The sequence below is a fragment of the Stegastes partitus genome, unplaced genomic scaffold (assembly GCF_000690725.1).
Source record: "Stegastes partitus isolate 25-593 unplaced genomic scaffold, Stegastes_partitus-1.0.2 Scaffold0, whole genome shotgun sequence".
In the NCBI taxonomy this organism is placed as follows: Eukaryota; Metazoa; Chordata; class Actinopteri; family Pomacentridae; genus Stegastes; species Stegastes partitus.
The window spans coordinates 3,254,814-3,256,903 of NW_007577731.1; the positions used below are offsets into that span (position 1 = coordinate 3,254,814).

The window sequence follows — 2,090 nt, forward strand, 5'->3', positions numbered from 1 at the left end:
TATGGATTAAAAATGGTAAATAATGTTTTAACAATTGTCCATGTTTTGTTGAAATACAGAAAACTGGTAAAATCAAAGGAAAAAGAATTAAACTTAAATGTTTACTGTAAAAAAACAGCCAAAACTAAACATACTGCCCACATCAAAATCTGTGTTTTAAGTCATAATTAGTTTTTTTAAATAATGTTTGATTGTAATAGATATATTTTTTACTGCTTTTCAATAAGCAGAAATAGCTTCATTTATCATAAATACATTTGTGGTTATTTTCACAGTTTTTATAGATAATAAATATCACCGTATTTCACTGTGTTTAATTTTTTCCCCTGAAACTTTTGCATAGGATTTTAATTAGCTGTTAACTACTTAAATAACTGAAGTATTGAGTATTTTTTATTTTTTAAGACAAAACATCTGTTTAAACTTGTAAAATGTCATTATTTCATGGCTGAATATCTTTGGCTTGTGGACAAAATACGACATCTGAGGACGTGTTGAGGGCTTCCAGCAGCACCAGTTAACTTAAACAAACCAAACATCTTCTGACTTTCCATAAACCAAACAACCGATCGATCAACCAGGAAAATAATCGACGGATTAATCGAGCGTCCCATATCTGACCAGTGAAGCATTAATGCAGCACTAACAGCTGATAATAAGCAGAAAGTGGCACAATTAGTCTAGAATGATTCTCATCACGAGGATTTTCATTCTGTAAATTAAATCAGTTTAATCAGATCAGGAAACATCTCCTGACCCCGGAGTTAAAAGTGACTGAACCTAATTCCTGCTGTCGTAGCTGCAGTATGCAACAGTTTTCATCTCAGATCAACCAGGACAAATAAAACACCTGCATGTGAGGCTGCTCTTGTTCCCACTTGCTTCCCGAGGCCTGAGGGCAGCAGAGCTTCCACCTCCTGCTCTGTGAGTCTAACCCAGGGGTGGGCAATCCTGGTCCTNGCAAAGAGAAATAAAATAACACAGATCAAAGGTTCATACAGAAAACCAGGACCATGTTTCCTTCCTCATTCTCTGTCTTGGTGACACTCCTGTATTGTTTGTCTCTCTCTGACTCTTCCCTCCAGCGGAGTGACGCCTCTGCGGCCTCACACACGATCTGCGCGTCGCACAAAGACCGCAAAGAAGTGACGCCAGCAGCTCAAACCGCGGCTGTGTTTGGCGCTGCTGCTGCTGCTGCTGCTGCTTCTGTTGCCGGGGAGCCGTGAGCTCGGACCGCTGCAGCCTCCGGACCCACCGGACCCACCGGACCCACGGACGCTTTAACACTCATGTCCGGAGCGCGCGACTCGTAGCCGGTTCGCTGCGTCGCGTGCAGGAGGTGACCGGAGCTGACAGGTAGGTGCACGCGCCCTGCACAAACCTCACGAACAGGCTGTAAATGGACTTTTAAACAGTTTTAAAGTTCTGGTTTGAGGCTAAAGCGGGACGAGCTGCCGAGCCGACCGGCCACCTGTGAGCCGGGAGGTGCGCAGGTGAGCGGGCGGGCAGGTAGAGGAGGCTGCGTGGCGGGAAGCAGGCAGCAGGTGGGAGCCGCCGGTGCTGCTGCTGCTGCTGCTGCTGTCACCGGGTTATTGTGAAAGCTGGTTACACAAGCAGGTGATGGAGTCTGGCTTCAGCTCTGCTCAGGTGTAGCGGGACAGGTGTCTGGGTGTCACGTGACAGGAAGCAGGTGGGACACTCCCAATTAGCAGAGCTTTAATTAATCAGTTAGCTCACACAGGTATTTGCTGTTATCCCCCCAAAAATGACATTATTTTAATTTTAAAACTTATTTTGAAGATTTTTCCCTCCGTTGCAAAATTATAATAAAATCACAGAAAAAAGAATTAATTTACACGTAAACTTAAAAACAAACAGTCCAACGCCAAAATGTGTATTTTTATATTTGGTAATGGGTTCTTTTACAATGTTTGATTGTGAAATTACGTTTTTTTTATTGTCTTCCAATCCAAAAAAAAAAATCTTATTTTATACATGTTTATTATTATTTATTATTTTAAAGAAAAATGCATATTAAGGACTGAAAAGTTGTGAATCATTTTTTCAGTGCTGCTTTCTAGATTAGATTA

At 41.9% G+C, this 2,090-nt stretch overlaps 1 protein-coding gene across 1 annotated transcript in view; it reads left to right on the plus strand.

Moving 5' to 3' along the window:
* Nucleotides 1-1,197: 1,197 nt before the first annotated feature.
* The window catches only part of tnk2b (tyrosine kinase, non-receptor, 2b), a 67,760-nt gene continuing 66,867 nt past the window's right edge, over nucleotides 1,198-2,090 (plus strand). The window contains exon 1 of the mRNA XM_008295132.1: nucleotides 1,198-1,356. The gene's annotated coding sequence lies outside the window, so the exon portion shown is untranslated. The remainder of the gene's footprint in view (nucleotides 1,357-2,090) is intronic.